This window comes from Neoarius graeffei, chromosome 3, assembly GCF_027579695.1.
Source record: "Neoarius graeffei isolate fNeoGra1 chromosome 3, fNeoGra1.pri, whole genome shotgun sequence".
NCBI classification, from domain to species: Eukaryota; Metazoa; Chordata; class Actinopteri; order Siluriformes; family Ariidae; genus Neoarius; species Neoarius graeffei.
In genome coordinates this window covers 23,241,491-23,264,288 of record NC_083571.1, presented here as the reverse complement: position 1 = coordinate 23,264,288, position 22,798 = coordinate 23,241,491, and the positions used below count along the sequence as shown (strand labels likewise).

At 42.1% G+C, this 22,798-nt stretch overlaps 1 protein-coding gene across 4 annotated transcripts in view; it reads right to left on the bottom strand.

The window, feature by feature from the left end:
- Positions 1-22,798, bottom strand: part of adgrl3.1 (adhesion G protein-coupled receptor L3.1) — a 433,939-nt gene that overhangs the window by 328,298 nt on the left and 82,843 nt on the right. The window lies entirely within an intron of this gene.

The following is a 22,798-nucleotide window of genomic DNA, read 5'->3' as shown; positions in this document are numbered from 1 at the left end:
GATGTTATGATCATTCAAATTTCCTGAACCTTGCAGGAGGTACAGCATGTTCTCTACTGGTAATATTGTGACACTGAGTGATGAGGTCACGTCAAACATACAACCCTGTGACACAAATCATAGATTTAGCATTTATGCTAGTTAACCACATTTTGTGTATGTGCTACACATGGAAGAGCAAAATGCCACCATGTAAAAGAAACCATATTAAAAAAAAGACATTTCTTAAATAGTTAAATGTATTTTATTAGATTCAGAATTTTAAAAATGATATCAGTACCCATAATACCCCATAATCGTATACGTTAACCCATGATATGGTGAGTTTGTCAGACCTTTCTTACAAAGTCCAAGTTAGAGACCACAGCACACTCATAAATCCGTTTCTTGCTGCGTGAAACAGATCGATTTTGTGTCATTTAAGTCAAGGCGGTATTGTATGACTCATCAGCACAATGGGATTATAATAATTAATGCAATATGACACAGACTATTGATCATCTGGGTGTGAGAGAGAGAGAGAAAGGAAAATGATGTGACAAAATAATGAAAACTCTGATTCTGTGAAGAATTATGAAGAACACAATATGGTACAACTTTGCTAGCACACAGCGGGACAGCTCCGATCCACATAGCACCAATCCACCCACCTCAATCCCACGCCACACACACACGTATTATGTTTCTGCCATTATTGTGGTGACATTTGAAGCACACCAGGATAATAAAGCCATGCAGCCAAAAAAAACCATCCACACACACCTCACATACAATCATTATATATGCACTGAACATCTCTGAACACATCCAATATAAAACACTTCCTTTTAGTGCTGCCTCATTAAACATACATAAACCCTGAAAAGTGGGATTTAAAGATATTTTCCTCACACGCAGTGATAGCACACTTGGCCCCTCTGTTTTTGTCTCTGTCTCCCACGAACACACTCAACACCCTGACAGTTTGATTGATGGTCGCTTAACTAAATCAAACAGCAAGGTTCGGACCAGATGTTCCACGTTACAAACGGAGACATATGTGCGTCGCTGTCGAATGTGTATGGGTGTGCGTCGTTTAACCACAGAGCCAACATTTGGAAAAAAAAGGGGGGGTGTACATTTATGTCTATTTTACATATGCTTATGCATTTAGGAAACCAAATGTGTGTTTGACTGTGACCTGTGAACATATGCTCATTTCACTTGGCTATTCTTTTCATATTTAGCATGAATCCGTTTTGCCATATGCTTATTGTAGTCACTTAATTACCCCCTTTATTTTCTTCAGGGTGACCATCATGGTTGGTATGAAGCAATTAGGAAAGCTAGGAGCCCCTTAAAAATAAACACAATGTTTTAAATGTGAGAAATTCCATGATTGAGGTCTGACATTTGTGTCTCACTTATAATAAATTTCATCTAGAAGGGCATGTGATAGAGGGCATTGCTCCACCAAGCAACATGTTATCAACATCAAAATCAGAAATCACTTGAACCTAGGATAATACTAAAGCTGTACAGCAAATGTCATCCAAATCCATTCATTATTTTTTAAGATGTGTTGGGAAAAGGCAAAAAAAAAAAAAAATCCTCGATCTGCATATATATCTGGATCCTGGATGTATGCACATATCCGGATTTGGATCAAAATCTAATCAATTGTTCCTTGACCCATGGCTCACCTTTCCACCAAATTGCATCCAAATCCATTCAGTACTTTTTGAGATAAGTTAGGAAAAGGCAAAACAAATCCTGGATCTGCATATATATATCTGGATCCTGGATGTACATACAAATCCAGATTTGCATCAAAATCTAAACAATTGTTCCTTGGCCCATGGCTCACCTTTCCACCAAATTTCATCCAAATCCTTTCAATACTTTTTGAGATACGTTGGGAAGAGTAAAAAATAAATTAAATAAAATAAAAATCCTGGATCCGCATACATATCTGGATCCTGGATCCACATACATATCCGGATTTGTGTCAAAATCTAACTGAATATTCATTGGACAATGACCCACTTTTCTACCAAATTTCATCCAAATCCATTCAGTACTTTTTGAGATACGTTAGGAAAACCAAAAAAGATCCTGGGTCCACGTATATATCTGGATCCTGGATGTACATAGATATCCGGATTTGCATCAAAATCTAATCATTTGTTCCTTGGCACATGCCTCACCTTTTCACCAAATTTCATCTAAATCCATTCAGTACTTTTTGAGTTATGCTGGGATGAGAAAAACAAACAAAAAGTCGTGCAGAGCACAATACTTGCAAAAATCACAAAGAAATGGAAGTTATGGCCGATTAGGTGTTTTTACAAGATTTGACCTTGGTGACCTTGACCCACCAAAAACTAATGATGTCTTTGTGTGACCCTAGTGAGTTGTCCTGTGCATTTTGGTAAAGACAAACACATGGACAGATCAACATACTTGCAAAAATCTCAGATTTTCACAATTAACCAGTGGAGGGGAAACATAAGCTCCTCCAACAATGTCAGCAGAGGTATATCCATCCATTATCTGCAGCCGCTTATCCTGTCCTACAGGGTCGCAGGCAAGCTGGAGCCTATCCCAGCTGACTATGGGTGAAAGGCGGGGTACACCCTGGACAAGTCGCCAGGTCATCGCAGGGCTGACACATAGACACAGACAACCATTCACACTCACATTCACACACACATTCACAATTTAGAGTCACCAGTTAACCTAACCTGCATGTCTTTGGACTGTGGGGGAAACCGGAGCACCCGGAGGAAACCCACGCGGACACGGAGAGAACATGCAAACTCCACACAGAAAAGCCCTCGCCAGCCACTGGGCTCAAACCCAGAACCTTCTTGCTGTGAGGCAACAGTGCTAACCACTACACCACCGTGCCACCCTCACAGAGCTATATACGTATGTGAATTCAAGATAAAAGTAATTTTAAACACAACCTAAGTGTCAACCAACCAATGTGCATGTTTCAGATAAATAATATTTTAATATGTACTCGTTCCAGTCCACTATAACACTTTACTACCATGAAATACATTATAATCATTAAAATACTTCAGCAACCTCATTATTTTTTCATGAATCTATGAATCCATTTAACATCATGCTTGCATGACTTATCCATTATTAGTTGATGAAAAATGTTCATTTTATTCGTCACTCAACCCTGTTCACCTCTATGAAATATTTTGAATATTCCACAAGTCGCATTTCTAACAGGAAATCGCATCATCCACATTTCCCAGAGATCATAAGAAGAAAATTTACTTTTCAAGTTTGTTTTTTCCCTATTTTCACCAATACTATAACTTGCATTACAAATATCTCATCTCATTATCTCTAGCCACTTTATCCTGTTCTACAGGGTTGCAGGCAAGCTGGAGCCTATCCCAGCTGACTACGGGCGAAAGGCGGGGTACACCCTGGACAAGTCGCCAGGTCATCACAGGGCTGACACATAGACACAGACAACCATTCCCACTCACATTCACACCTACGGTCAATTTAGAGTCACCAGTTAACCTAACCTGCATGTCTTTGGACTGTGGGGGAAACCGGAGCACCCGGAGGAAACCCACGCGGACACGGGGAGAACATGCAAACTCCGCACAGAAAGGCCCTCGCCGGCCACGGGGCTCGAACCCGGACCTTCTTGCTGTGAGGTGACAGCGCTAACCACTACACCACCGTGCTGCCTCACTACAAATATATAATATTTCAATGTTGCCATTCCATTAGTATGGATGCTGGTCAACCAAATGTTGTATACTTGCTAATTCTGTGTTTAAAATTTCAACACTAAATCTTTACTCTAAACCCTGTTATCCATTTAAGAGCAAAATGCCGCAAAGAACCTTGTAAATATTTGATATTGCTCTCTGGGTTTAATTAACACATTCTTGAATGGTTAAATGGAATGTGTTTAATATTGAAAAATGCTAAAAACTGAAGCTTAAATTTGCCTTCAATTAAATTTTGCATACATATTGATAGTAGCAGCTAATTATACAATGTCCACCACCAAGAAATATTTTATATCGTCAAACAAACACAAACACATTTTCTCAACTTATATTTAGTAATACGGTGTCTTGCAAAAGTATTCATCCCCCCTGGTGTTTGTCCTGTTTTGTTGCATTACAAGCTGGAATTAAAATGGATTTTGGGGGGGTTAGGACCATTTGATTTACACAACATGCCTACCACTTTAAAGGTGCAAATTGTTTTTTTTTATTGTGATACAAGCAATAATTAAGATGAAAAAATAGAAATCTGGAGTGTGCATAGGTATTCACCACCACCCAAATTCAATACTTTGTAGAGCCACCTTTTGCTGCAATTAAAGCTGCAAGTCTCTTGTGGTATAGATGTCTCTATTAGCTTAGCACATCTAGCCACTGGGATTTTTGCCCATTCCTCAAGGCAAAACTGCTTCAACTCCTTCAAGTTAGATGGGTTGCGTTGGTGTACAGCAATCTTCAAGTTATGCCACAGATTCTCAATTGGATTGAGGCCTGGGCTTTAACTAGGCCATTTCAAGACATTTAAATGTTTCCCTTTAAACCACTCAAGTGTAGCTTTAGCAATATGTTTAGGGTCATTGTCCTGCTGGAATGTGAACCTTCCTCCCAGTCTCAAATCCCTGACTGACTCAAACAGATTTTCCTCCAGAATTGCTCTGTATTTAGTGCCATCCATCTTTCCTTCAGTCCTGACCAGCTATCCTGTCCCTGCAGATGAAAAACATCCCCACAGCATGATGCTGCCACCACCATGCTTCACTGTAGGAATGGTGTTCTCAGGGTGTTGGGTTCGCGCCACACATGGCATTTCCCATGATGACCAAAAAAATCAATTTTAGTCTCATTTGACCAGAAAAATTTCCATGTGTTTGGGGAGACTGCCACATGCTGTTGGGCAAACTCCAAATGTGCTTTCTTATTTTTTTTTTCTTTAAGGAATGGCTTTTTTCTGGCCACCCTTCCATAAAGTCCCACTCTGTGGAGTGTACGGCTTAAAGTAGTCCTATGGACAGATACTCCCATCTCCGCTGTGGATCTTTGCAGCTTCTTCAGTGTTATCTTTGGTGTCTTTGTTGCACCTCTGATTAATGCCCTCCTTGCCTGGTCTGTGAGTTTTGGTGGACGGCCTTCTCTTGTCAGGTTTGTAGTGGTGCCATATTCTTTCCATTTTGCTATAATGGATTTAATGGTGCGGGCGGCACGGTGGTGTAGTGGTTAGCGCTGTCGCCTCACAGCAAGAAGGTCCGGGTTCAAGCCCCGGGGCCGGCGAGGGCCTTTCTGTGTGGAGTTTGCATGTTCTCCCCGTTTCCGCGTGGGTTTCCTCCGGGTGCTCCGGTTTCCCCCACAGTCCAAAGACATGCAGGTTAGGTTAACTGGTGACTCTAAATTGACCGTAGGTGTGAATGTGAGTGTGAATGGTTGTCTGTGTCTATGTGTCAGCCCTGTGATGACCTGGTGACTTGTCCAGGGTGTACCCCGCCTTTCGCCCGTAGTCAGCTGGGATAGGCTCCAGCTTGCCTGCGACCCTGTAGAAGGATAAAGCGGCTAGAGATGATGAGATGAGATTTAATGGTGCTCTCTGGGATATTCAAAGTTTGGGATATTTTTTATAACCCAACCCTGACCTATGCTTCTCCACAACTTTGTCTCTGACCTGTTTGGAGGCTCCTTGGTTTTCATGTTGCTTGCTTAGTAGTGCAGCAGATTCAGGGTCCTTCCAGAACAGGTTGATTTATACAGACATCATGTGACAGATCATGTGACACTTTGATTGCACACAGGTGGCTCTTAATCAACTAATTATGTGACTTATGAAGTGAATTGGTTGGAGCAGCTCTTATTTAGGGGTTTCATACGAAAGGGGGTGAATACTTATGCACACTCCAGATTTCTGTTTTTTCATCTTAATTATTGTTTGTGTCACAGTAAAAAACAATGTGCACCTTTAAAGTGGTAGGCATGTTGTGTAAATCAAATAGTGCTAACCCTCCAAAAATCCATTTTAATTCCAGCTTGTAATGCAACAAAACAGGACAAACACCAAGGGGGATGAATACTTTTGCAAGACACTGTATTATCCAAGCATAGATATAAATTTGAGATCTACTTCTTATCGTGGAATATATCTGCATGTCCAGTGTGAGCTTCATTTTGCAAAGATATCATTTAATTAGACTTCATTAGTATAATCTTTTAAAAGAGGTTCCTCGAGGGTTCTTTAGGGAGTTGAGGGTCCTTAGCTTCCTAAAAGGGTTGTATTTGATCATTTGGAACCCCTGAGGAATAAATCGCTAACTTTTTTTTTTCTGACAGGGAATGTTCTACATCCCTACCTCTTTCAGTAAAAACATAACGTTTATATTTAGTCGCATTTTTATGTCAAATTAGATTATTCCAAATACAGGCTGATGTTAATAGTGGACAGATGTTTGGACTCTGGCTGAACTTACAGTAATTATATAAATCATTTAAACTGATCGATTCGAATAAGATAATAAATCCATAGCCCGGACACACCCGTAGCATTATTTTGCATCCTGAACAATTCACACTTGCATGAATAATTTACCAAAATATAACAGAGAAAGGTGTAGCGTTATTATCTGATATTGACAGCCGATAGAAAGACAGAGCTCGACTGCGAAACTTATTTACAACCAATATACAATCTAGTGAAATTTCTAATTATAAGCTCATGCTACATCTGGCTTTTATTCAAAAGTAAGATCAAACATTATTCATTTCAGACAAAACCAGCACACTGCCATTATAGTAGCAAATACTGCAAGTGTGCTATGTACTGAAATATATTCAAACAAACTAATGAGCCTTACGTTGTGTCTAGTCCTGGTAAAGACAGGCTTGCATTCATTTGTATTTGAACTCTTGTAGAAAATGTATCTGCAGTCTCTGACATCAGTCCAAATGCGCAAATGCAATCATTTTAAAAGACGTGGTTTGTTCTCGTGCTCATTTGAATATAACTGTGATTTCTGTACTGCAATGCGGCTGGTGGTAAATAGTTTCAGGGTTGGGGGCAGCGAATAATATGCATCACTAATCATCTCATCTCATTATCTCTAGCCGCTTTATCCTGTCCTACAGGGTCGCAGGCAAGCTGGAGCCTATCCCAGCTGACTACGGGCGAAAGGCGGGGTACACCCTGGACAAGTCGCCAGGTCATCACAGGGCTGACACACAGACACAGACAACCATTCACACTCACACTCACGGTCAATTTAGAGTCACCAGTTAACCTAACCTGCATGTCTTTGGACTGTGGGGGAAACCGGAGCACCCGGAGGAAACCCACACAGACAACATGCAAACTCTGCACAGAAAGGCCCTCGCCGGCCACGGGGCTCGAACCCAGACCTTCTTGCTGTGAGGCGACAGCGCTAACCACTACACCACCGTGCCGCCCATCACTAATCATATACAAGTTTATACATAAGTTTTGGGATTTGGACCGCGAGTTGGCCTAGTGGTTAGTGTGTCCGCCTATTGACCAGATCATGAGTTGTGGTCAGGTCATACCGAAGACCATCATAAAAATGGTACCTACTACCATCTAGCAAGGCACGCTGCAATATAGATGCGAGTGGGGAAGTCAAACTCTCGCAGTTACCAGAGGACTAGCCCCCCACTGTAACCCTAGCTGCATAGGCAAAAGGCCAAAGGCTACCGAAACAGAGATCGGCATCGCACCCATACGCCTTAAAGAGTTGGCTAGGACTGGGACAGGAGACTGCCTGGGAAGACCAGATTCTGGCATGAGACGGACTTTGACTTGACTTTGGGATTTGAATCTGAATAACAGACACGGTACACAGAAAAGTTGTCAGTGATCTGGCAGTTTGGTCATCTGTCCTTTTGTGTAATCTCTCTCATCTCATTATCTCAAGCCGCTTTATCCTGTTCTACAGGGTCGCAGGCAAGCTGGAGCCTATCCCAGCTGACTACGGGCGAAAGGCGGGGTACACCCTGGACAAGTCGCCAGGTCATCACAGGGCTGACACATAGACACAGACAACCATTCACACTCACATTCACACCTACGGTCAATTTAGAGTCACCAGTTAACCTAACCTGCATGTCTTTGGACTGTGGGGGAAACCGGAGCATCCGGAGGAAACCCACACGGACACGGGGAGAACATGCAAACTCCACACAGAAAGGCCCTCGCCGGCCACAGGGCTCGAACCCGGACCTTCTTGCTGTGAGGCGACAGTGCTAACCACTACACCACCGTGCCGCCCCCCTTTTGTGTAATCTATACTTTAATTAGATAACGTGTGTTCAGTCTATCAACCTTCAATTTCTCCTCCAAACATACGGCAGAAAAATAATGATACAGCAAATAATCCACTTCATTCATGTTCATTACATTTGTTCGGAACACGCCTACTGGTGACATACAGAAACCTCACCAAAATGGACTTTTTCCATTTCCATTTGAGAGTACGCCGTGCGCGTTTTGGCTGCCGCTTCTGACCAGAGCTTTTCGTTTTTTCTTTTTGTGTGCGTGTTTGTACAGTTTGAGGGGTTTTTTTTGGAGTGTTTTGTCCGCCGGTTGTGCCTTAACTCCAGACCCAGTTTTGGCATCTGTTTCCTTCAGGCCTTGGTGTGCCGTGGGTGATGCCTGTGCTCCTCACTATGGACTGCAGTGAGCTCATTGTTCTTTTAATATCAGGGTTGTCCAGCACCCTGCGCGGTGGTGTTTTTGTGCTTGGCGCGGTGTTCCGAGCAATGTTACCTAGAGGTGTCGCGTTGGCTGTGCAGGTGGTTTGGGACATACCAGCGGTCTGTGTGGCAGTGCTTCTGTGCTCGCTTTGTGGATCCATAGCACGGTATTCCGAATGATGTTCCCTGGCAGCGTCACAGCAGTTGTGCAGGCTGTGTGGGATTTATCTTCGTGCGCCTGGTGGAACTGTGATAGCTACACCATTGGAATTACATCCTGACCCTCCTTTGATGGGCTCTTTTTTTTTTCCTTAATTGTAAAGCAACCTTGGATGTGAGAAAAGCGCTATACTGTATACACTACCATTCAAAAGTTTGGGGTCACTTTGAAATGTCCTTATTTTTGAAAGAAAAGCACTGTTCTTTTCAATGACGATCACTTTAAACTAATCAGAAATCCACTCTATACATTGCTAATGTGGTAAATGACTATTCTAGCTGCAAATGTCTGGTTTTTGGTGCAATATCTCCATAGGTGTATAGAGGCCCATTTCCAGCAACTATCACTCCAGTGTTCTAATGATACAATGTGTTTGCTCATTGCCTCAGAAGGCTAATGGATGATTAGAAAACCCTTGTACAATCATGTTAGCACAGCTGAAAACAGCAGATTGAGTTTCTGGAGCATCATATTTGTGGGGTCGATTAAATGCTCAAAATGGCCAGAAAAATGTCTTGACTATATTTTCTATTCATTTTACAACTTATGGTGGGAAATAAAAGTGTGACTTTTTATGGAAAACACAAAATTGTCTGGGTGACCACCCCAAACTTTTGAATGGTAGTGTAAATTGAACTGATTATTATTATTATTGGCGGCACAGTGGTGTAGTGGTTAGCGCTGTCGCCTCACAGCAAGAAGGTCCAGGTTCGAGCCCCGGGGCCGGCGAAGGCCTTTCTGTGCGGAGTTTGCATGTTCTCCCCGTGTCCGCGTGGGTTTCCTCCGGGTGCTCCGGTTTCCCCCACAGTCCAAAGACATGCAGGTTAGGTTAACTGGTGACTCTAAATTGACCGTAGGTGTGAATGTGAGTGTGAATGGTTGTCTGTGTCTATGTGTCAGCCCTGTGATGACCTGGCGACTTGTCCAGGGTGTACCCCGCCTTTCGCCCGTAGTCAGCTGGGATAGGCTCCAGCTTGCCTGCGACCCTGTAGAACAGGATAAAGCGGCTACAGATAATGAGATGAGATTATTATTATTATGATCCCATTGAAGCTTGATAGTAGGTGGGTGTGTCACACTGTGTGGTCACGTAACATGACTGTTGCTGACTGGCTGTATGAATCTACAGAACTAGGCTCATTTCAGTCAGCCCACAGCCTCGCTTATCATTCTGCATGTTTTTTTTACTTTTTGTAGTGCAGTTACACCAGTTTTCTTAAATCATAAATAATCGTCTTTAAAACATTTGTTAACCAGAGACAAGATGATGTGGATGCACAAAATATGAACGCTTGCATTGATTTTTCTTTTCGCTTTGAAAGATGGAGGTTATCCGTGCAAGGCCACTGATACAAGCCGCCCTGCCCTTTTTGTGCAGTATTTTTCCAGCAACTAACACACTGATCAGAATGATGTTAAAGAGGTTTAAAGGGCTGATGACACGAACATGACTCTATGCAATTTCTTAAATAAACTATACAACATGGCAAACATGTTAGATTTCTGTTATAATTACGTGAAAAGAAGCTGTTGTTACGTGAATATCCAACTTTTAATTGCACAGCGCAAGAAAACTGGGTCCGTGGCTCGCGGCCATGCTGTGACGTCAGCGGAAGAACATACTGCGGTTCACTGGCTGTTCTACTCAATGGAAATGGCGCATGAAAACGCCGGTGAACTCTCTAGTGCTAGCTCTTCCTCTGAACAAAAGAACAACCAAATACTGGTACTTTAAGCAGTGATCATGATGGCATGATTTTATCTGATTTTAAATAAATGAGATTGATAATAATGTGAATGTTCACAACTAGTACATACAAACTCTGCAGCTTCTGATTCAGCAGCTGCGTCATACTCCGCAAAAACATCAGCAAGAACCTACAATATAAATGGAAATGCAATACACTAAGCTCAAATGACTTTTGGAAAGTATAATTTCTAAATTTTTTCTACATATTCTTGAAGTCGGTCATCGGGGTACTTTCTACCGTTCCCTAACAACGCATGGCAAAGAGTAAAGTGTAGTGTTGCTACGAGTACTTGCTAAAGCCTCCGGTGGAAGATCCTCGATGTGCTGATAAGACATACAGTTCTATATAACACACAAGTGTCATGATAATCACAAAACAGATGCAAATTGTTAAAATACCTAATTTTTAAGCAATCATGTATTGATCTCTTCCGAATAGAATCTATGATAGCCTACCCTCTTTACCCTTTGCCTCTCGTTGCTAGGCGGCAGTTACATGAAAGCCGCAAGCTTTCACAAGCAAATACATGACTGATATCACGCCGACTTTATGATTACATTTATGATTATCATGAATGTGTACTCTATGATGTGTACTCTATGAGCGCTCTGGAGCGAGTCACTTCCAAGATGGCCGCGCAGACCGCATGGTTACTATTTTTAGCATCATGTCGGAGCACTCTATAGCTCTACGTACCTTTATCTTATGTCATTTCTCAACACGTTCTGACAGGAGGACTGTCTTTGGAGGAGTCGCCATGTCCCATACGACTGCTGGATCTGGCATAGCTACTAGTAGACCCCCTCCGGAATACTGTAGGCACTGCTGATGGTAGCAGCACACGTTTGTGCTGAACTGAACACCCAAGAGATTCTTTTAAGCTGGGAAGGGTGTCAAAACAATCCAAATCGAAGTGTTCAGAGCACAGGACGGATGTTGGTGAGGGCTCCCACTTGTCACGAGTGCGCCTGACTTGCTTCACCCACTTCGCATGCAGCTCGGGATCTCTGGGAAACTTGAATAAACTTACCCCATCCTTGTGGGTTTTGGAGCAAAAGTCGGCAACACAACGCGAAGGCATAATAACTAATATATATATATATATATATATATATATTAGTGCTGGGGTGGCACGGTGGTGTAGTGGTTAGTGCTGTCGCCTCACAGCAAGAAGGTCCTGGGTTCGAGCCCCGGGGCCGGCGAGGGCCTTTCTGTGCGGAGTTTGCATGTTCTCCCCGTGTCCGCGTGGGTTTCCTCCGGGTGCTCCGGTTTCCCCCACAGTCCAAAGACATGCAGGTTAGGTTAACTGGTGACTCTAAATTGACCGTGAATGTGAGTGTGAATGGTTGTCTATGTGTCAGCCCTGTGATGACCTGGCGACTTGTCCAGGGTGTACCCCGCCTTTCGCCCATAGTCAGCTGGGATAGGCTCCAGCTTGCCTACGACCCTGTAGAAGGATAAAGCGGCTAGAGATGATGAGACGAGATATTAGTGCTGTCAAAAATGTCGCGTTATTAACGCGTTAACTTGACTCAATTTTAACGGCGATAATTTTTTTATCACGAGATTAACGCTCTGTGACATGATGCCACGCCCCGCACAGCCAGAGTCCTCTGCCCTCCCCCGAAGAGCCACGGTGCTCGGCTTTAGGTTTCGTTTTCCCATCGGTGGCTCCAGCTCCACTTTGCAGTGGCTGTGACAAGACGTGTTATGCTCTGCAATAAAAAAAAAAACATTGGTACAACCAGTGTTCGAACTATGCCGATATTTTCGGGGGGTCCCTTATTTTCCCTTGGGGGGTGCTTGCGCTTTTCTCAGAGCGCGGCTCTCCATCGCGCGCTCACTTCGGATATGCAAATGCTTCCCGTTACACATGATTGCTATGTCAATAAACATAATTTTGCCAATATTTTAGAGACCCCCCAACATTTCCCAAATCATGTTTTCAAGGGATCTCATGTCTGTTTCAGGGGATCTCGGATCCCCCGAGTACCCCCGTAGTTCGAACGGTGAGTAAGCCCAATCACTTTTTTATGCTGATAAGAGAATTACAATGGTTTTTCATGTGACAAAAATGTGCGATTAAATTGCGATTAATCGCGAGTTAACTATGACAGTCGCGACATTAATCGCGATTAAATATTTTAATCGCTTGACAGCACTAATATATATAAATAATGTATAATAATGTATAATAATAATACTAATAATGATAAACTGAACACCTGTCGCATCAACAACAAACTGGTAAGTTAGGAGGAAGGTTCTTTCGCTGACATCATATAGCTCCTCCTCCTCTTTCGTCTCCTGGGTGCTGCAGCCCTGTCAAATTTGCCCAAATAGCCGCGTTTTTTATCATAACTTGTAAAATAGGCGCCTTCGTGAATTAATATATGCATCATCGGGAATTACTTTTTATGTTATAAAACATCGCCAAAGATGTCAAAAACGTGTCATCAGCCCTTTAAACAAAAGTTTACATCTTCTAGTAATGATTTATAATCCCACAGATAGGTCCCTCTTTAAGTCTGGCTCCTCTCAAGGTTTCTTCCTCTTGTCACCTCGGGAAGATTTCCCCTGACACCATCACCAGTGGCGTGTACATTAAGGATTGAAAGGTACATCTGGATTTGTGAAAAGCTGCTTTGTGAGAATGCTTAAAAGTACTACACAAATAATAAAAAACTATTCATAGATCGAGCATATTAATTTCTTTTTTTTTTCTTCATTAAGACTGTTATGATTTATCATTAATTCTTTCTATGTGGATTTTTTTTTTGTAACTGCCTTCATTGTGAGATGAGAGTGATAAACTAATTACTGAAGGTTTTAACAGCTCATAACAGTGCTCAAAGTGTTGCCAGGTTTGTAAACGTTCTGATCATATTATCGCCTGCAAAAATATTGATTTGAATCAAGTTGGGGGGCGGCTCGGTGGTGTAGTGGTTAGCGCTGTCGCCTCACAGCAAGAAGGCCCGGGTTCGAGCCCCGTGGCCGGCGAGGGCCATTCCGTGCGGAGTTTGCATGTTCTCCCCGTGTCCGCGTGGGTTTCCTCCGGGTGCTCCGGTTTCCCCCACAGTCCAAAGACATGCAGGTTACGTTAACTGGTGACTCTAAATTGACCGTAGGTGTGAATGTGAGTGTGAATGGTTGTCTGTGTCTATGTGTCAGCCCTGTGATGACTTGGCGACTTGTCCAGGGTGTACCCCGCCTTTCGCCCGTAGTCAGCTGGGATAGGCTCCAGCTTGCCTGCGACCCTGTAGAACAGGATAAAGCGGCTAGAGATAATGAGATGAGATGAGATCAAGTTGATGAATCAGTGGCTTGATGTCCCAGTGAAACAGGACATTGTGCACACTGTAGCCTCTGACTCCTGGGATGCAGGATTATACTGTTGTAGCAGATTCACCTCAAGGGTCGAGGTCTTGTTTGTCCTGAGATGCTTTTCTGCTCACCGTGGATGTAAAGAGTAGTTATTTGAGTTACTACAGTATAGTCTTCCTGTCAGCTTCTGTTCATTCTCCTCTCTGCTCAATAAGGTGTTTCTGCTTGGAGAACTGCTGCTCACTTTTTTTTTCCCATGCCACTTTGTGTAAACTCTAGAGATTGTTGTGAGCGAAAAGCCCATGAAGTGAGCTGTTTCTCCACAGGGTTCGAACCCAGGACCTTCTTGCTGTGAGGCGACAGCACTAACCACTACACCACTGTGCCACCCGTGAGCTGTTTCTGAAATAGTAAAATTGCACGAACAACCAAGTCACGGTCAACGCCACTGAGCTCGCATTTTCCCCATTCTGATGTTTGATGTAAACATGAATTGAAGCTCTGGACCTGGATCTGCATGTCATACGCTGCTGAAATATCATTTTCTGATTAGATCATTGCAGGGGTAAAGGGGTTCTTAATTAAAGTAGCCAGACAGATAGTGTATATTGTATCGTGCATCAGTTTAGCGTCTCAGTCTATGGTAATGTTTTATCAGAACTGTTACTGCATTCCAGTTGTTGCCTGGCAACTATAACATCCACTGAAGTGCCATAAGAGGCGATATTTAAAGATGTGTGCGTGTGTGTGCGCGCGCGCGCATATTTTTGTAATGCTTATAGAATGTATACAGTCACTCATATATATTCATCTGCAGAGTCGCTGGCAGCCTTCATAAAAATGATCAAAAATGATACAGAAAGTAGATCTAATAATGACCAACATGTAGAATGAGGCATGTTGGGACACTGTTTTAATTTGACACAATTTAAAGGGAAAAAAAAAGTTTTTGATGTAGTGCCAACTTTTTCCACAATAAAAAAAAATTGGCTTCAAAATTGTCATCACATCCGCAATTAAAATTTTATGATCCCTCCTGGGCAGCACGGTGGTGTAGTGGTTAGCGCTGTCACCTCACAGGAAGAAGGTCCGGATTCGAGCCTCGTGGCCGGCGAGGGCCTTTCTGTGCGGAGTTTGCATGTTCTCCCCATGTCCGTGTGGGTTTCCTCTGGGTGCTCCGGTTTCCCCCACAGTCCAAAGACATGCAGGTTAGGTTAACTGGTGACTCTAAATTGACCGTAGGTGTGAATGTGAGTGTGAATGGTTGTCTGTGTCTATGTGTCAGCCCTGTGATGACCTGGTGACTTGTCCAGGGTGTACCCCGCCTTTCGCCCGTAGTCAGCTGGGATAGGCTCCAGCTTGCCTGCGACCCTGTAGAACAGGATAAAGCGGCTAGAGATAATGAGATGAGATGATCCCTCCTTTTAGAGCACATTACTTTTCCTACATCACTTTGAAGAAAAAATACTATTCTTTAAAAATATATTCGTATGCAAATGATTTTTGTGTGACAAAATGGACATATTTTCTCTAGTTGTTTGTATAAACTTTGAATCACTGCGTATAGAAATGGCATAATACAGCTTTTTCTTTTTCTATACGGATACTATGACAAAATATACACGTATAAATTAGCTGATAATCTGATAATTTCTTACGATAAGATTTAAACTGAACAAATTTTAAATCAAGGTGCTTTACTTTATCTATAACCTCCACACAGAAAGTGTTTGAACATTAGTACGGTAAACTACAAGATATGCATCAATATATTTAATTTTTCATAATTTAATAATTATTAATACTTTTGATTTTTCAAATGAAACATTTAAATAAATAATTTATTCAAATGAACTCAAATAATTTATCTATATATTAAGTGGCAAAGTTCGTTTGTTTGTCTTGAGCTAACATCATTTCTCGATGGATTTTCACCAAATTTGGCAAGTAGGTCTAGGGGATGACCCGGAATTTTGCAGATATAAACAAAATTCATGTATGAGCCCCAGGGGGTCCCTGGTGGGCCCCTGGGTGATGGATGTTTGGATTTTTGCTTGTCTTAGGTTAACATCATTTCTCGATGGATCGTCACCAAATTTGACATGGAAGTCTGGAGGCAACCCAGAATTTTGCAAAACCCGGGTAACACCGGGTAACCTGCGAGTTGAAAATAAAAGATAAAAACATAGTTTAAATAATTCCAGTATAATTCTTATCCTTCCAAATGAATAAAGAAACTGGAAGGGCACTCAATAGAGTGCATACGGTACCTTCACCAAGCCACATATCCGGATTTGCATCAAAATCCAACTGATTGTTCCTTGGCCTATGGCTCACCTTTCTACCAAATTTCATCAAAATCCGTTCTCCACTTTTTGAGTTACGTTGGGAAAAGGCAAAAAATCCTGGATTCGCATACATATCTGGATCCTGGATCCGCATACATATCTGGATCCACATACTGTACATATCCAGATTTGCATCAAAATCTACTCAGTTGTTCTTTGGCCCATGGATCATCTTTCCACCAATTTTTTTATCAAAATCCATTCACCACTTTTTGAGTTATGTTGGGAAAAGGCAAAAAATCCTGGATCCGCATACATATCTGGATCCTGGATCCACATACTGTACATATCTGGATTTGCATCAAAATCTAATCAATTGTTCCTTGGTCCATGGCTCACCTTTCCACCAATTTTCATCAAAATCCATTCACCATGTTTTGAGTTACATTGGGAAAAGACAAAAAAAGTCCTGGGCATACATACCTGGATCCTGATACTGTACATATCCAGATTTGCATCAAAATCTAGTCAATTGTTCCTTGGCCCATGGCCTATCCTTCCACCAAATATCATCCAAATCTGTTCACTGAATTATGTTGGGAACAGACAACAAACAAACAAACAAACTGCGGTGAAAAGATAAGCTCCTCTAACAAAGTTTACTTGTTTCCAATTTTTCCAAAGGTTTTTTTTTTTAATGAAATGTCTTTGTAGAACTAACATGAAAATTAATAGTATCTTAGCTTCTTACTTAGTTGGATCTGATTTTGTACAATTTCTCTGATTTTCTCTTTCTTTATATTGGATTTCTACTGAACGTATTATTTATCATGTAGAATATGCACACACACTGATCAAATAGGGGGAAGAATTCATGCTTTTTCTATCTCTGGTGAACTTTAATGCATGTTATCCTTTGGCTCTAATACACTATGTGGCAGTTAAAATGTCACAGATACGGTTGACTTAAAAAAAAAAAAATCTGGTTATACCATATGGCTCATTTTGTCTTGTTCTGTTATGATGATCTGCTTTTTTCTGCAACCTCTTGACCTCTAACTGCTTCCTGAAGTGGTTTGGGTCGAGTAATGACAGCGGCAGTGTGTCTGTGTCTGTCTTTTCTTCCCCTTGCTGTCAATCTGCTGATTCCATTAACAAGTCCCCTAAAGCAGCTCTTTCTTAATGTTCTTGTCTTTAATGAACACCTGTCTGAACTCTCTACTTTCATGACAAATCTGCAGTCCTAATACATAATCAGGACGATCAAGACAACCGCATGATATTGCCAGCGTGTCGTAGTACAATCTCATCTCATCTCATTATCTCTAGCCGCTTTATCCTGTTCTACAGGGTCGCAGGCAAGCTGGAGCCTATCCCAGCTGACTACTGGCGAAAGGCGGGGTACACTCTGGACAAGTCGCCAGGTCATCACAGGGCTGACACATAGACACAGACAACCATTCACACTCACGGTCAATTTAGAGTCACCAGTTAACCTAACCTGCATGTCTTTGGACTGTGGGGGAAACCGGAGCACCCGGAGGAAACCCACGCGGACACGGGGAGAACATGCAAACTCCGCACAGAAAGGCCCTCGCCGGCCCCAGGGCTCGAACCCAGGACCTTCTTGCTGTGAGGCGACAGTGCTAACCACTACACCACCGTGCCACCCGCTCGTAGTACAATGTGCCAGACATATCAACGAATGGGTTCTTGGGTAGAACATGTGAAAGCCTTAATTTTGTCAAAAGATATTAACATATTCGCTATCTGAGACAGGTCACTGTGAGACTTGCTTGCAGTGGTTTCTGTGATAGTGCAACTTTCTGCAATATCAGAACTACACAAGGCAATACCGCATAATGTATTACAGAGACTTTTATTACATGCATTTGTTTCAAAATATTTTACGAATATTTCCAACAGCAGCTTCTTATAAGCCGCATGCTGAGTTTGATTATATTCAGAATCCTTTACTCGATCAACGGAGAGAGAAACGAAGATCTGTTGTTTCACAGCGACAGCTGCACAAGTAACATAACACCTAACAACTTAACCTCAACTGTATCCACAGAAAAAGACAGAAATCTTCAGAAAAACTCAGCATTTCTTTTTACAATTCTAATATGACTGTATTTCTAAAAAGCAGCCCTTCATCCGCAAGCGTTACAAATTTCTATTACTTTTGCTCAATATTTCAATCATTCACACAAAGCATCACTGTTCTGCTTGGTCTGTGAGAGAATCACTCACACACACACACACACACACACACACACACACACACACACACACACACACACAGGATTGAGAAGTGAAGTTCTCACCCCTCAGCTCATAATAGATTCTGTGTCTGTGACTCACTGCTACCCTACGCCGCCTGCCAATGAGCACAGCGGCCGTCTGATTCATCTTTTATTGCTTTCCTCTCTGTATTTTTAACGCGCCACACTTAGCATGAGCTGCAGAGAGGCTCTATTCATATAATCCAAGGAAGATGCAGAAATATACACAAAGACACATGGACACACAAACAACCACTACTTTTTCCCCTCCCCAGATGTTAGCGCAGGTAATTCAGGGCTGCTTTTTTATTATAAATATATTGCCCAGTAAATTCTGGATAACAATATTTCTTTCAACAGAGCAAAAACATTATCGTGAACGCTTTAGGTGAGAAAGAGGAGTCTGTTTGCAGATATTCGTCCACAAACCCAAGAACGTCTGACGAAGACGCAACAGGAAAAATGCGGTGATTTGTCATACGACTCATTTGCATTCTGCAACCTTCTGTGATGATATTGCGGGGGGCCTCAATGTCACGATCAGAAATAACAACCTGGCAGTTCTACCTGAACACCGAAATTGTAAAAGGATATCATTTATAACAAAAGGGAACTGCATTAGCCTTGCAGTTTCCATGTAAAACTGAAGAAGGAAATGTCAGACACTAAACTGTCTGAGCTGACATTTGGAGTAAGTGTGAAACTGTGTAAAGTTTCTGCCTGAAAGGTTCTTTTAAAAAAAGAATAATACTAATAACCTTCATTTTTACAAAACTGCTCAGCTGTGTGTGTGTGTGTGTGTGTGTGTGTGTGTGTGTGTGTGTGTGTGTGTGTGTGTGTGTGTTACATTTGGGTTGAAGAATGTAGCTCGCCGGCTATATGAGCCTTGAGCTAGGACAAAATAAATATATAATAAAATAAATAAAAATGATAGAAAATGGTTTGGGATATGTTGAAATGATATGATAAATAATTTATAATTGCATGAGCTTACATAATTGTGCGTTGCGGTCTAAAGCAGCTATGGTGAGTCCAAGAAGAAAAAAAAAATCCCTGTGGAGCCATTAAAAATCTTCATCTGAGACTTAATAATGAAACCTGAAAATAAACGGACACAAAACTCATGCTTACATGGATGCATGTAGATACGGATGTTCTGGCCACTTTAATAGGAACTTGTTCTTGATTCTAAGATCCCTGTTCATGGCTGCAGGACTGGAACCCAATGTGTTCTTCTGCTATTGCATGCTGAGATGCTTTTCTGCTCACCACGATTGTAAAGAGTTGCTATGAGTTACTATATCCTTCCTGGCAGCTCGAACCAATCTGGCCATTTTCCTCTGACCTCTCTTATCAACAAGACATTTGTTTCCACCCACAGAACTGTCACTGCCCACTCAGTGTTTTTTGTTTTTCGCACCGTTCTCTCTGTGTAAACTCTAGAGACTGTTGTGTGTGAAAATCCAAGGAGATCAACAGTTTCTGAAATCCTCAACCCAGTTCATCTGGTTCAAACCAACACCCATGCCACAGTGAAAGAAAGTCGCACTTTGAGATTTTTCCCATTCTGATGTTTGAAGTGAACATTAACTGAAGCGCTTGATTTGTATCTGCACGATTTGATGCATTGTGCTGCTGTCAAGGGATCGGCTGATTAGAGAACTGCAGACAACCGCAGGTGGATGGGTGTTCCTAATAAAGTGACCGGGGAGTGTAGATAATAGCTGTAGATAAAAGTTACAAGGATTATAAAATGTAGGAGCAGGAAAACATAAAATACAATAGGTTGAGAGTAAAACGGCCCTCATTCATGAGACGTGAGAGTTCAGTGTTTGTGTCGGCGCTAATACGTGAACGCTTACATGCAACCATTGTGTGCGTTTCCTCCTTTTATCTGTTTACTTCTGTCCTTCTTTCTGTGTCGTCATTAGTGCATTACTGGACACCATCGTGCACCAGTTCTGTCCTGACACTTTAGATACAGTATGTCTACTGAGAGCTGCAGTCTTCTGACTAAAAGTGCTAAAGGCTAACATGGCTAAGAACTGTTCTGGGGAAAAAGCTGTCTGCTAACCAAATGGTTAGAGGATGTGACAGTTTTGAGCTAAAGGCTGGTATACTGTATCTGTGGGGTTTGAGTTGCGGCGGCTCAGAGGGTTAGCATTGGGGGGGAAAAAACAACACATTGCAGTGTTTCCCACAGACCAGGTAGTAATTTGTGGTGCTCCACTGTGCCGATGAGGGAATCGTGCACGGTGGTGTCGTGGCGGTCGGTGGAGTCGGTCATTGGGGTGTATGCAAAGTGTTTACAGCGGGCAGTGTTCAAACACAGTATTTTTCTTCAGAGTCACCTGCTGGGACTATTTTAAAGCTACAAGAAGCATTTGAGATTATTCAGTTCAATCTAAATTCTTTTAAGTTCTTTAAGAGAAGACAGCTAGAACAATTTTTACCAGAACCCTGCCTGGTTTCATTCCTCGACCCAACTTTACATTACAGGGCAGGCCATTAGTTTGCTGGGCTTGATGTTGGTGGAAAACCTGTCTTTTAAATTTATGAAAATTACTCACCAAAATTGAAGTTAAAGTTTAGTTTTTACTAGAGATGCACCGATTGCAATTTTTTGGGCCGATTCCAATTTTCCATGGAGTGTGACCTGCCGATACCGATTTTGGCCGATTCCGATTTCATTTTTTCAAACCACTTCACAGCACACACAAAGACTATTTTCTTTTTATCTTTTTTATCTCGTGAGGTGCACAGGACTGACACTGTTCTGCACAAGCACAACACAATCGCACTAGAAAGCATGTTCAAGCTGCCAGTGTAGCTGCAGTCTTTTTAGTTGCGAATTACGAGTATTTCCACTTTCACCTCTATGTGATACACAAGTTTGATCGGCAGAAAATCAGCATATTTTAATTTTGACCGGCCGGTCGCCGGTCATGGCCAATCACGTGAAAATCGGCCGATTCCGATCGGCAGTTGGTCAATCGGTGCATCTCTGGGTTTTACCTTAGTTTTTTGCCTTTTTGGTGGCAATCTTTCAATCATTCTTTAGTTGACATTCAAGGAATAAATTGCAAAAAACAAGCTGGAGGTTTTTATTTTAAATATTGAACTCAACACTTACCTCAACCAATACTAAAATGAAATAAATTGTATAATGTAACAAAATAATAAAATAAAATATCATAATTAGATGTAAGAAACCACTTAAGGTAACACCAAGGCAACTAACAATAATGAAAACGCATTACCCTAATTGGTGCAAAGCCTGCATGCCCTATCAGAACATTTAATTCTGCGTGGCTTCCTGGAAAAAAAAAAAAAACTCAAGTGCCCTATCGTAAGGGAAGTCATTGCTGAAGCGGGATAAACGGGATAATACAATAAGGCCGGTTCCTCGCGTCAAGCTGCTACTGTATGCATCAAAATTGGTTTATAGCCTGACTCAGGGATGTCCGTTTCATGTAAGCCAAGAAGGCTATGATAAAGCTCATCACGAGCATGACGTAGGCTACCTTTCAAAATAAGGGGTCGGAAGGCGTATCGGGAAGGCTGCGTTATTTTTAATTAGCCTAACAGGCCTACTTGCAGTCCGGGTATATGCGCAACGGCAGGCCTGTGTACACGCCTCTCCGTCTCACTTTGTCTCTCTGTGTGTGGGTATGTGCGCGTGTGTGAACGAGAAGAAAGAGCACTATGAATGAACGGAACGATACGCAACAGAATTTTTTTTTCCAAAATCACGAGTCTGATTGTGTGGCGATAGGAATCCATTGTGTGGCGCTGCGCCACACAATGGTCTATGTATGGGAAACCCTGCATTGCTAACTTCTGAATGAAATCATAGCACACTCGCTTATCAATCAGAAGCAGAAGAAAAAAAACAATTCGGGGTTAGAGGCTAAGTGAAAAGACAAACCACTGGAGGCTTTTTCTATCCTCATTAAGAAATTGGTCAAGGTGTACAAAGCTAATATTAGAGAGCCTGTACTTTTTTCCTAAGATTAGCAAGGTCTATCTTATCTCATCTCATCTCATCTCATTATCTCTAGCCGCTTTATCCTTCTACAGGGTCGCAGGCAAGCTGGAGCCTATCCCAGCTGACTACGGGCGAAAGGCGGGGTACACCCTGGACAAGTCGCCAGGTCATCACAGGGCTGACACATAGACACAGACAACCATTCACACTCACATTCATACCTACGGT